The sequence below is a fragment of the Cetorhinus maximus genome, chromosome 4 (genome assembly GCF_964194155.1).
Source record: "Cetorhinus maximus chromosome 4, sCetMax3.hap1.1, whole genome shotgun sequence".
Taxonomy (NCBI): domain Eukaryota; kingdom Metazoa; phylum Chordata; class Chondrichthyes; order Lamniformes; family Cetorhinidae; genus Cetorhinus; species Cetorhinus maximus.
This window is the reverse complement of record NC_135882.1, coordinates 91,135,478-91,148,712: the sequence shown is the minus strand read 5'-3', so window position 1 is coordinate 91,148,712 and position 13,235 is coordinate 91,135,478. Positions and strand designations below refer to the sequence as shown.

The window sequence follows — 13,235 nt, the reverse complement described above, 5'->3', positions numbered from 1 at the left end:
GGGAGTTACAATCAAAACCAATAAGTGAATATTTAGAAATACATCAGCTAATAGGGACCACAAGCATGGATTTATTGAGAGCAAGCGGTTACTATCTGGATACATAAAAGTTATCTATCATGTGGTGGATTTTTCAGAAGGAATTCAATAAAATGTCTTGAGTTTTGTTAGAAAAATTTGAGTGTATGATAGACAAGGATATGTAACAGTCCAGATCAGAAGATGGTTGTTAAACAGGATATGGAGAGTTAGTGTAAATGATTATTCCTTGATGATTTGGGCTTGGATGTGGTGGGACATGTGTTTAAAATTTGGTGATGAAACAAAAGGATTCAGTAAAATTAAGACTATAAAAGTCTTCCGGAAAACCTAAGGAACTTTTAGTGTTTCTGAAACAAGCAGAGAATACTAAAGTAATTAAGTAATGATGAATCTGTAGAAAGCATTGGTTAAGCTACGATTGCACTGTGTGCAGATTTGACTGCTCCATTATGAAAAGGCCATTAAAGACTTAGGGCAGCACTTAACCTGAAAAGGGGAAACAGATTCAGGTACTATATGAGCAGAGGATTAAAGTAGCACCTTGTCAGAACCCAACATGGTCCCTCCCACTTCTGAGTTGAACCCAGATGGGTTTGCAGGCAAGAGGAGAACCCCTGCGGAGCTGTTGGATAAGTAATTAAAATATTCAAAGAAGCAATTAACTGAGTATTTAACCCAGGATTTTTGCCTTTGAAAGCCCATGCACTGTTTGTTAAAGCTGTGTGGAATTCACCAGGTGAGAGCACAGCAGGGAGTGCTTCTTCAGTGAAACTGACAAGCTGGAAAGCCTTCAATTAGTGAAACTAAACAGTTGCAGCCATGCCTAGGTGAAAGGTTGGTACTCTTCTCCTGAAAGTGTGTTCTTACTGCTTGGCTGGTTCTTTGCAAATTCCTGTTCACTTGTTTTGGAGTTCTGTAATGTCGTGCTGTGCTTCCCTGATACCAGCCTTCAATGCAGCATGAGAGTGGCTAATGCAGGTCTACCTTGGACATCTGATGTGGAACAAGAGAAGCAGCAAGAAGAACAGCTGCCTCCTCCTTGACCATTTGCTGCTCACAGGACAAAGGAGTTGGACATGGAGAGAGACGTGACACTCGACATGGGGTTTATAGCAGAGGATCAGCTTCCTTGACCTGTGTGAACACCAATACCTCAGGAGGCTCGAGTTCGATAACAAGTCGCTACTAACATCTGCAGCCTTCTGGAAACAATCCTCCTTGCCAGTCGACCAGGTGGGGCATGCATTGCAGGTAGCCGTCAAGGTGGCTATCACTAGAGGCCCTGGTTCACTGTCTTGCTCACTCTTCTGTAAGGAGAGAAACAGAGTTGTGAGAAAGGGATTGTGCAGAAGGAAGGGTGCATGTGTGTGTTGGCTGTCCAGATGGCCATGTGAGGTGCCTGGCAAGAGAGGAATGAGCAGAGATGGTGTGTTCTGTGGAGTGCTGTGCAGGAGAATGCTGGGAATATCAGAGACCCTAGAAAGTGTTTTGTCATTAACCTTTCCTGCACTCTGAGTTCCTTAAAGCTCTTTGGGCATTGGCTCTTGGCTAGAGGGACCACACTCCTGCTCATTATCTCAGCCACTTCCGTCCACACCTGATTGGTTGGAGAGGCTGGTTTCTTCTCCCATCCTTGGCAAACAACACCTCATTCCGCTCTCCTGGATCCCACAGCAAGACCACCAAGTAAGAGTCAGAGCCTCCTCGGGGGGCGCTTATTCCTGTGGTTGCTGAAGCCACAAGAATCAATGGATCAGTAAGCCATTCTGAACCCCGCTGGGGTCCCTTTGAAATCCTTCCAGGGCATTATTCTTTCCACTCTCTCTGGCCGAGAAACCCGGAAGCAGGATGCTAATGCTGTGGCTGAGTTAACAAGCCATGACAAAGCCCACTGCCAAAACAGATGGGTTCCTGATCCGCCACCAGCCTTCTCACTGCATGCAAGTCTGTCAAGATAAGATTTTGCCCACAGAGAGCATAACAAGAATGAACAACAGAAGTTAAGAGCGAAGACTCAAGATTTTGGGACTATTTTTTTGAGGATTAAATTTAATAGAGGAGTTTTTTGTCCCAATTGAGTTCTGTTAGTGAATAGGGAAAGGCTATTTCCTCTGGTTGAGATGTGAGTGATAATGGGTCATCAATTTACAATTGACCCCCAGTGCAAGGCTGGTTGAACTCTCATTTAAAATCTTATTTATGTTCTCCATCTTCAATGCACTTCCTCCATTCTCTCAGAACGCTTGGTGCCATTTGGGAATTTCTGTGTTAATTCAAGTTAAAATCAAAGTAATTTATGCATATCAGGAAAAAGAAATTTCTGGATCACCCCACCAAAATCCTTTCCCTCCTTTTCTCTTGCATAGATGTTAGGACAGGAAAGGTCCCATATGACCTTGCTCCCCTGTCAGACCTTGTCCTACTGTTTCCTTTCCCCTAGCTATTTATTAAACTGTATTAGTGTGTTGATTTCCACAGGCCTTAATTTGTAACTGAGTCTTTCATATAGTCTTTTCAGAAGCCTTTTGAATATACTATCTTGTCATAAGCCTTCACTAGGCCTAATTGGGACATTGTTTCCTCAAAAAAATAAATCCATGATTGGTCAGACGAGCTGAAGATTTTTTTTACACCAATGTTATTAGAATATAGATAACATTACCAAAATGCCATTGAGACAGATTATGGCTGGAATTTTTCAAAACGGTAAGTAGTCCTACTGCAAGCAAAAACAGGTCCCTACTCACCCCCACAGGTGGGTGGGGGGACCCTGTGTGTCGCAATTTATGGGTGGCAGCCATTTGAGGCAGCTGCCAGGACAGCCGTCCAGTTGAGGACAACCGCCCATCTCCTGAAGCTGCCAGTCCAATCAGTGATGAGCAGTTCAATTGCATGACCAATATAGGTTGCCACTGCAGGAAGAAGAGGGGTCTCCATGCTGAGGTGTCCTCAAAGGCAAGGTGAGTTTTTTTTCATAATGTGTTGGGGTGGGAGCTGTGCACCTTCCAATGGCAGGAGCATAGCTGTAGGAGGCAACAGTGCCATCCAGGTGGGTCATGAAGTGGCCAGAAAGAAGGGCCTGTCCTTCAGGAGTCAGCTTGGAGGCTTCCAGGGTTTACCTAATGGTCTCTATGTGGCAGTGGCCCTTCCTGATGCTAGTAAAATGCTGGTGGGGGCAGGAAATGGCTTTTAATTGGCCACTTAATTGGTCTTCCACCTCCAGTCAGCAGGTAGCCACCTAGCTGAGGTTCCCACCCTTGAGAATGTCCAAGGTGACAGGAAGATGTCTGGCTCCCCTCCAGAAACCTTCCCCCACTGTTTTGAGGCCTCCTGGTCTCCCAAACCATCTCTAGATGGCTGGTAAAATCCAGCTCGATAACTTCATTTAAAATGTATCTGGTTTATTAATTGGAAAGGAAGAAGACACAGGATAGAAGGAAAGGGAATGGCTATAAAATGACTGTCTTATTAGAACTATACAAGGTGCTAGTTAGACCACGCCAAGGATACTGTGAACAGTTTTAGTCCCCTAATCTAGGGAAAGATATACTGGCATTGGAGGCAGCCCAGAGAAGGTTCACTAGGTTGATCCTGGGTATGAAGGGATTTTCTTATGAGGAGAAGTTGAGTAGGCTGGGCCTGTATTCATTGGAGTTTAGAAGAATGAGAGGTGACATTATTGAAACACATAAGAATCTTAGGGGACTTGACAGGGTACATACTGAGAGGTTAGTTCCCCTTGTGGGAGAGTCTAGGACCAGAAGACATAATCTCAGAGTAAGGGGTTGCCCATTTAAGACAGAGATGAGGAGGAATTTCTTCTGAGGGTAGTGAATCCGTGGAATTCTTTACCACAGAGGATTGCAGTGGTTGGGTCCTTAAGTATATTCAAGGCTGAGTATACTATCGGCTTCATGGCAGATTTTTAATCAGTAAGGGAATCAGGGTTATGGGGAAAAGGCAGGAAAGTGGAGTTGAGGATTATCAGATCAGCCATGATCTCATTGAATGGCAGAGCAGACTCAATGGGCTGAACGGCCTACTTCTGCTCCTATGTCTTATGGTCTTAACGGGCTTATTTGTGTCATTGGTACAAGTGCAACTGGTTGTATGGTTTTAGTCTTGCGATTCCTGGTGGCCTTCATGTTTTATTGGTCCAGAGGTTCTAAATCTAAATTGGCTCTGCATATTCTGAAGCCAGTCTGTTTTTCATCAAATGATTGATAGAAAGATGCAAAGTGTCTGCCTTAAGTCTCTCCATTCTTCCTTTACATCTTTGTTACAGATCTAGTCAGTTGCAACTTAAAATGATTTGGCACTATCGGCTTCATGATAACAATTTGCATTTTATATAGCATCTGGCAGGGGGATGGGAACTTGAGCGGGGAGACACAAGAGGGAAACAAGAATGAAAGGCAAAAGTGGAAGGCAGAAGAAATGAGGACTAGCAGCAAATAGGGCCATTGTGCAAAAACAATGTTTAAAAGCTAAGTCTAAAGGCACCGTATTTGAATGCACGGAACATTCGCAATAAGTTAGATGAATTAACAGCGCAAATAAATGTAAACTGGTACGATCTGATTGCGATTACAGAGACATGGCTGCAGAGTACCAAGGCTGGGAACTGAATATCAAAGGTACTTGATATTTAGGAAGGACGGGCAAAAAGGAAAAGAAGGTGGGATGGCGTTGTTAGTTAAGGATGAAATCAACATGAAGTGAGAGAGGATATTGGCTCAGAAAATCTAGGCATAGAATCAGTCTGGGTGGAGCTAAGAAGCAACAAGGGGCAGAACACATTAGTTATCTATAGGCCACTAAACAGTAGTGATAAGGTAAGGGATGGCATTAAACAGGAAATGAGATGCATGTAACAAGGGTGCTACAGCAACCATGAGTAACTTTAATCTACCTATAGACAGGGAAAACCAAACTAGCAATAATACTGTGGCAGATGAATTCCTGGAATGCATACGAGATGGTATTTTAGACCAGTATGTTAAGGAACCGACTAGGGAACAGCCTAACCTAGATTTGGCATTGTGCAATGAGAAGGGGTTAATTACTAATCTTGTTGTGTGAGGTTCTTTAGGGAACAGTGACCATAACATGATAGAATCCTCCATTAGGATGGAAAGCGAAGTAGTCCATCTGAAATTAGGATCTTAAATCTAAACAAAGGAATATATGAAGGTATGAGGCATGAGTTGGCTAAGATATACTGGGGGACTTCATTAAAAGGCATGACAGTAGATAGGCAATGGATAATATTTAAGGAATGAATGTAGGCATTGTAACAGTTATACGTTCCTTTCTGGCACAAAAATACAACAGGAAAAGCGGCCCAGCCATGTCTAACAGAAGAAATTAAGGATAGTATTAGATCCAAAGAGGAGCCATATAAAGTTGCTAGAAAAAGTAGCAAACCTGAGAATTGGGAACATTTGGAATTCAGCAAAGGAAGGCCAAGAGATTGATTTAAGAGGGGAAAAATAGAGTATGAGAGTAAACTTGCAAGGAGTATAAAAGTAAAAGCTCCTATAAGTATGTAAAAAGAAAAGATTTGGTGAAGACAAATGTTGGTCCCTTACAGTCTGAAGCAGGAGAATTTATAATAGAGAGGAAGCAAATGGTAGAGCAATTAAACAATTATTTTAGTTCTGTCTTCACAAAGGAAGACACAAATAACTTCCCAGAAATGCTAGGGAATCAATGATCTAGTGAGAAGGAGGAATTGAAGGAAATTAGTATTACTAAAACAATAGTGCTGGAGAAATTAATGGGACTGAAAGCCGATAAATCCCCAGGGCCTGAATCTACATCCCAGGGTACTAAAGGAAGTGACCATCGAAATAACGGATGCGTTGGCTGTCATCTTCCAAAAATTCTGTAGATTCTGTAACAGTACCGGCAAATGTAACCCCATTATTTCTTTTTTAAAAAAGACGGAGAAAACCAGGAATTATAGACTGGTTAGCCTCACATCAGTAGTAGGGAAAATGCTGCAGTCTATTATAAAGGATGTGATAACAGGACACTTAGAAAATATCAACACGATTAGACAAAGTCAACATAGATTTATGAAAGGGAAATCATGTTTGAAAAACTTACTGGAATTTTTGAGGACCTGACTGGCAGAATAGATAAGGGAGAAGCTTTGGATGTGGTGTATTTGGATTTTCAAAGCTTTTGATAAAGTCCCACATAAGAGGCTAGTGTGTAAAATGAAAGCACATGGGATTGGGGGTAATATATTGGCATGGATTGAGAATTGGTTAGTAGGAGACAGGAAACAGAAGGAATAAATGAGTCTTTTTCAAAGTGGCAGGCAGTGACTAGTGGAGTCAGGGATCAGTGCTTACTCACTTATTCACAATATATATCAATGATTTGGATGAGGGAACCAAATGTAATATTTCCAAGTTTGCTGATGAGGCTAAACTTGGTGGGAAAGTGAACAGCGAGGAGGATGTTAAGAGGCTTCAAGGCGATTTAGACAAGTTGAGTGGGCAAATACATGGCATATACAGTATAACATGAATAAGCGTGAGGTAGAAAAACAAAATGGCAGAGTATTATTTTAACTGGTGATAGACTGGGAAATGCTAATGTACAAAGAGACCTGGGAGCCCTTCTATATCACTGAAAGCAAGCATGCAGATGCAGCAAGCAGTTAAGAAGGCAAAAGGTGTGTTGGCCTTCATTGCGAGAGGACTTGAGTACAGGAGCAAGAATGTTTTATCACAGCTGTACAGGGCCTTGGTGAGACCACACCTGGAGCATTGCATGCAGTTTTGGACTCGTTACCAAAGAAAGGATATACTTGCCATAGAAAGAGTACAGCGAAGGTTCACCAGACTGATTCTTGGGATGACAGGATTGTTTTTTGAGGAGAGATTGGGCCGACTAGGCCTGTATTCACTGGAGTTTAGAAGAATGAGAGGAGATCTCATTGAAACATATAAAATTCTGACTGGGATTGACAGACTGGATGCAGGAGTGATGTTTCCTCTGGCTGAGGGAGTCTAGAACAGGGTTTCACAGTCTCAGGATACGGGGTAGACCATTTAAGACTGAGGTGAGGAGAAACTTCTTCACCCAGGGTGGTAAGCCTATGGAATTCTCTACCACAAAAGGCTGTGGAGGCCAAGTCACTAAATATATTTAAGAAGAAAGTAGATTTCTAGACTCAAGGCATCAAGGGTATAGGGAGAGAGTGAGAGTATGGCTTTTGAGATAGAGGATCAGCCATAATCATATTGAATAGTGGAGCAGGCTCAAAGGACTAAATGACCTACTCCTGCTCCTATTTTCTATGTTTCTATGTAACATAACTTCCCAGGACAGGAATATTATCAGACGAAGTTTGACACTGAGCCACATAAGGAAGTATTAGAAAAGGTGACCAGCAGCTTGGCCAAATATGTAGGTTTTGAACAGGATGTTAAAGGATCAGAGTAGTTTCAATGTGGAGAGGTTTTAGGGAGTGAATTCCAACACCTAGGGCCTAGACAACTGAAGACTTGGCCACTTATGCCGCGGTGAAATAAGTTGGTGACACCACAAACCAGAATTAGTGGAATGTAGAGTTGTCAGAGGATTGAGTGCAGGAGGTTAGAGATAAGGGGGCTGGATTTTCATGAATGGGACAAGCATTGGGAAAGTTTCAGACTACAAATCCATCTCCATTAAGGAGGCCCCCACCCACCATTTTTTCATTCCAGGGAGGTGGGGATGGGATGGAGTCAGACCCGCCACCTCCGGAGGATGGCCCAAAGTAGCAATGGAGGCAAGCAGATGGCGAGGCTGGCAGACTGTTTACTGGGACATTGGCCCGGTTGTAATAAATGCTAGGCATTTATAAACCCTCACTGCCCGCCCAATGAACCCTTCTGCTCTCTTATCCCCTATGCCCCATTAGGCATGGGAAACAAATGTTGGCTTAGCCAGAGATGCCCACATCCTGTTAAAGGATAAATAAAGTAAATGCTTCCTCCATGCATGCTCCATACTCACTCCCCCAGCATTCACTATGTACAGAACTAATGGGCCATTGACAAGTCTTTGAAATTTTGTTAGTCTTTGGGAATCACTTTCCCAGGGAGCAGTGGAGGCTGGGTCATTGAATATGTTCAAGGATGAGTTACATTTTTGATCAACAAGGGTTATGGGGGGCAGGCAGGAAAGTGGAGTTGATGCCACAATCAGGTTAGACATGATCTTAGCGAATGGCAAAGCAGGCTCAAGGGGCCAAATGGCCCACTCGTGCTCCTAATTCTTGTGTTCTTGTGGACTGATCCTGAAACACACAATAAGCAGAGGCTTTGCGGGAGGAGAAATAATGTCCCAGCTGTAGAGAGGAGGGGTGTTTTGTTTGACATCTCTATTAACCTTGTAATAAGCTGCAGTGTCTTTGAAGAGTTTTTTAAAAAAAATTTTCACTGCTTGTGTGTTTATTCAGACAAGACTAAGAGGTCTGATGTAGATAAAAGCTTCTGAGATTAAGTATGAATGGCTGTGGTTGATGAACAGCCTTATGTGAAGAGTCTTATGTGAAGGTAAGAGGCCCAATGTATTTCAATGGGAATGTGGAATGGCTGTGTTATTTGGTTACCCCACTGGGGGCTAGGGGCCCCCTGTGGTTCACAACTCCTCTGAGAGACTGTGAACCATATCTATGTATGGAAGAGCTTGACTCTATATTAATATTGTGGGGGCCTTTGAACAGCTCGCCCCCACAATGGAGCGGCAAGGGCAGGATTGTGTGTGGGCTCATTCCCCAAATCCTTATACCCCGCTGGTGAAAATTAGAAAAGGGAATGAGGGTGGGAATCCGGAATCGGGTCTCACCTGCCATTTTTAAATGACTCCTGAGTTGGCCCGACTCAGCAAAAATTTGGGCCAGGGAGTGGTGAGGCTATGGAGGGGTTTGTGCGTAAGCATGATAATTTTAAATATGGAGCATTGCTGGTTCAGCATCCAGTAAGTACTGGAGAGCAGAGTTTAGTGCATGGTTGGATACTGGTAATGGATTTTGGATGTCTAACGATTGTGGAGGGTTACAGATGGAAGGTCAACCAGGATTGTGAAGGTAGAAGTAGGACACCTTGGCGACAGAGAGGATAGGGGCTCGGCTCAGGGCCAAATGGAAAACCAAGGTTGTTAAAAGTCTGGCTCAAGAATGTTTACGCAGATGTGGACTTCTCTGGCTTTGAAGCTTTAATTTCTAATTAAGTTCTCACTACATGTTTAACTTAAATGTGATATACAAAATGTTTTCAAACTTCCTTTCCTATGAAGATTAGATGGCTGTTTGCTTGGTGCATATTCATTCAGTACAAATAAACTGATGAAACCAAAATAATTTGGGAGGCACAGTTGTGTACTGTGATTTTACAATTACTGGACTAGTAATCCAGAGGCCAAGGCTAATGTCCTGGGGGTAAGTGTTCAAATCCCACCACGGCAGCTGATGGAATTTGAATTCCAGGAATAATCTGGAATTGAACAGCTGGTCTCTGTAATGATCATGAAACCATTGTTGATTTTTCATTAAAAACCCATCTGGTTCACTAATGCTCTTTTAGGGAAGGAAATCTGCTATACTTACCTGATCTTGTCTACATGTGACTCCAGACCCACAGCAATGTGGTTGACTGCTCTCTGAAATGGTGTGGCAAGCCACTCAGTTCAACGACAATTGGAGATGGGAGGCAATTGGGGATGGGCAACAAATGCTGGCCTTGCCAGTGACATGCATACCCCATGAAATAATAAATAAAGTTTGAAAAATTGCCAGTAAATGTATAGGTTGTCAAAGTAGATGTTCAGATATCCAATTCTTAAAAAGCAAATGCCTGAATCGGCTGGTTCAAACACCATTCCTAGACTTGAGCATATAATGAGTTTAGTGGTGAGATGATGGTGTAATGGTAATGTCACTGGACTAGTAATCCAGATGCCCAGGCAAATGCACTGAGGTCAGGGGTTCAAATCCCACCATGGTAGCTAACGGAATTTAAATTAAATTAATAAAAATAATCTGGAATGTGAAGCTAGTCTCGGTGACGGTGACCATGAAACCACCATCAATTGTTGTAAAAGCCATTTAGTTCCCTAATGTCCTTTAGGGAAGGAAATCTGCCACCTTTACCTGGTGGTGACTTCAGACCCACAGCAATGTGGTTGGCAAGCCACTCAGTTCTAGGGAAATTAGAGATGAGTAACAAGTGCTGGCCTTGCCAGTGATGACCACATCCCATGAAAGAATTTTTAAAAAGACGTTCTGTCATTTGGATGAAAATGTAAAAACCAGGCCTTTTTTTCAATGGTTCAAAGTGAATCCTGTACCATTTGAAGAAGACTAGCCAATTCTCCTAATGACCTGGACCCTATTCTTTAATCTTAGAAGGCTCCTTAAATGAAGCCATGTGGGTAGAACTAAAAAATAAAAAAGGAGCAATCACGTTGCTGGGTGTGTTCTATAGGCCCCCAAACAGTCAGAGAAATAGAAGAGCAGATACATAGGCAAATTTCAGAGAAATGTAAAAATAATAGGGTAGTAATAGTGGGGGATTTCAACTTCCCTAACATTAACTGGGTTAGTCATAGTGCGATTGGTTTAGAGGGAGCTGAATTCTTAAAATGCATTCAGGAGAGCTTTTTAAGCCAGTAGGTAGAAGGTCCAACAAGAAAGGGGGGCAGTCCTGGACTTAATTTTAGGGATTGAAGCCGGGCAAATGGTAGAGGTATCAGTGGGGGAGCATTTTGCAGATAGTGATCATAACTCCATTAAATTCAAGGGTGTTGTGGAAAAGGACAAGGATGAGTCAGAAATCAGAGTTCTAAATTGGGGGAAGACCGATTTTTAATAAGATCAGATATGATTTGGCTAGAGTGGACTGGGAGCAACTCCTTTTAAGTAAATCTGTGTCGAAGCAGTGGGACTCATTCAAGAAGGAAATAGGTAGAGTACAACATATTCCAGTAAAGACAAAGGGTGGGACTAACAAATCCGAGGAACCCTGGATGTCGAGGGATATACAGGATTGGATAAAGAGAAAAAGGGAGGCTTATGGCAGATACCGAGGGCTCAAAACAGCGGAAGCCCTAGAAGAGTATAGAATGTGTAGGGGGGAAACTTAAAAAGGAAATTAGGAGAGCAAAAAGGGGGCGTGAAAAAACATTGGCAGGTAAAATAAAGGAAAATCCAAAGTTATTTTACAAATACATTAAGAGTAAGGGATAACTAAGGAAAGAGTAGGGCCCATTAAGGACCGTAGCAATCATTTGTGTGTGGAGCCGGAAGACGTAGGCAGGGTTCTAAATGAATACTTTGTGTCAGTGTTCACAAGTGAGAGGGACGACGTGGGTATGGAAACTGGGCAGAAGGACTGTGATATAATTAAAGAAATTAACATAGAAAGGGAGGAGGTTCTAAGCGGCCTGGCAGGCTTAAAAATAGATAAATGTCTAGGCCCAGGTGAAATGTATCCCAGGCTGAGTTGAGTGAGACCAGGGAGGAGATAGTGGGGGCACTGGCAATAATTTTCAATACCTCTCTGGCCACAGGAGATTTTCCAGAAGACTAGGGGACAGCCAATGTGGTACCATTATTCAAGAAGGGAGGAAGGGATAAACCAGGGAACTACAAGCCAGTCAGTCTAACCTCAGTGGCGGGGAAACTATTGGAAGCAATTCCATGGGACAGAGTTAACCTACACTTGGAGAGGCAGGGATTAATCAAGGACAATCAGCATATTCTTGTTAAGGGGAAGTCATGTCTGAACAATTTGATTGAATTTTTTGAAGAGGTGACCGGGTGTGTAGATGAGGGCAATGCATTTGACGTAGTCTACTTGGACTTCAGCAAGGGTTTTGATAAGGTCCCACATGGGAGACTGATAACGAAGGTAAGAGTCCATGGGATCCAAGGCAATTTGGCAATTTGGATCCAGAATTGGCTGAGTGGCAGGAAGCAGAGGGTGATGATTGAGGGGTGTTTTGTGACTGGATGCCTGTGCCCACTGGGGTTCCACAGGAATCAGTGTTGGGTCCCTTGCCGTTTGTGGTATATATAAACGATTTAGATTTGAATGTATGGGAGTTGACAGTAAGTTAGTGGAATACACGAAAATTGGTGGGGTGGTGAATAGTGAGGAGGATAGCCTTGGATTACAGGAGGATATAGATGGGCTGATCAGTGGTAAATGGAATTTAATCCGGATAAGTGTGAGGTGATGCACTTGGGCAGGACAAAAGGCACGGGAATACACGATGAATGGTCGGACCCTGGGAAGTACAGAGGATCAGAGGGACCTTTGTGTGCATGTCCACTGGTCCCTTAAGGTAGCAGGACAAGGAGATAAGGTGTTAAGAAGGCATATGGGATACTTGCCTTTATTAGCCAAGGCATAGGATATAAGAGCAGGGAGATTATGCTGGAACTGTTTAAAACACTGGTTCGGACACAGCTAGAGTATTGTGTGCAGCTCTGGAATCTGCATTTTAGGGAGGATGTGCAGAGAGAGAGTGCAGAAGAGATTTACCAGGATGTTGCCTGGGCTGGAGAGTTTCAGCTATGAAGAGAGATTGAATAGACTGGGACTATTTTTCCTGGAGCAGAGGAAATTGAGGGGGGACATGATTGAGGTGTATAAAATTATGAGGGGCATAGATAGGGTAGACAGGAAGGAACTTTTCCCCTTAGTGGAGGGATCAATAACCAGGGGGCATAGATTTAAGGTAAGGGGCAGGAGGGTTAGAGGGGATGGGAGGAAGAATTTTTTTCAGCCAGAGGGTGGTGGGAATCTGGAACTCTCTGCCTGAAAGGGTGGTAGAGGCAGAAACCCTCATAGCATTTAAGATGTATTTGGATGTGCATTCGCGATGCCATGCCATACGAGGCTATGGGCCTAGTGCTGGAAAATGGGATTAGAATAGTTAGGCACTTGTTTGACCGATGCAGACTGGATGGGCCTTTTTCTGTGCTTTAGACCTCTGACTCTATGACTCTTTCATTGACCAACCCCATTGATTAACTGGTCACTCCTTTCTCTACAGTTTATGGGATCTTGTGTGCAAAATATCTGGTGTTGTCCATCATAAATTTGGCTAAGAAGGGAACTGAGAAAATATTCCTTTGCCCAGTCAGGAAAGGTAAATTGAAGTTCTCTTGACAATTTGGGGAAGCA

General features: G+C 43.1%; 1 protein-coding gene across 3 annotated transcripts in view; it reads left to right on the top strand.

Annotated features, from left to right (window-relative positions):
• lyn (LYN proto-oncogene, Src family tyrosine kinase) overlaps positions 1–13,235 on the top strand; it is a 104,617-nt gene that overhangs the window by 15,365 nt on the left and 76,017 nt on the right. The window contains exon 2 of one of the 3 annotated variants that reach the window (XM_078540491.1): positions 8,504–8,587. The exons of the other annotated variants lie outside the window; for them this stretch is intronic. The gene's annotated coding sequence lies outside the window, so the exon portion shown is untranslated. The remainder of the gene's footprint in view (positions 1–8,503; positions 8,588–13,235) is intronic. 3 annotated transcript variants of the gene reach the window in all.